The sequence below is a fragment of the Triticum dicoccoides genome, chromosome 5B (genome assembly GCF_002162155.2).
Source record: "Triticum dicoccoides isolate Atlit2015 ecotype Zavitan chromosome 5B, WEW_v2.0, whole genome shotgun sequence".
Lineage (NCBI taxonomy): Eukaryota > Viridiplantae > Streptophyta > Magnoliopsida > Poales > Poaceae > Triticum > Triticum dicoccoides.
The window spans coordinates 107784981-107785390 of NC_041389.1; positions in this window are offsets into that span (position 1 = coordinate 107784981).

Here is a 410-nt window from a genome sequence, read left to right on the forward strand (position 1 = left end):
GCTCCTCATTCACGAGAAAGGGCCGGTAACCGGGATGCCCAGTCCCATGATCCAAAAAGATCAAAGCAAATCAATATAATTAAACAAAACTCCCCCAGGGCTATTGTTAGTTGGAGGCACTCGTTGTTTCGAGCAAGCCATGGATTGATGCTTGTTGGTGGTGGGGGAGTATAAACTTTTACCATTCTGTTTGGGAACTGCCTATAATGCATGTAGTGTGGAAGATATTGCCATCTCATAGTTGTTTCTTTGACAGTGAAAGTATGCCGCTCACAATGTTATTCATCTCTATTTTAAAATCGAGCTTTCGCACCTCTACAAATCCCTGCTTCCCTCTGTGAAGGGCCTATCTATTTACTTTTATGTTGAGTCATCATCCTCTTATTAAAAAGCACCCACTGCAGAGCACA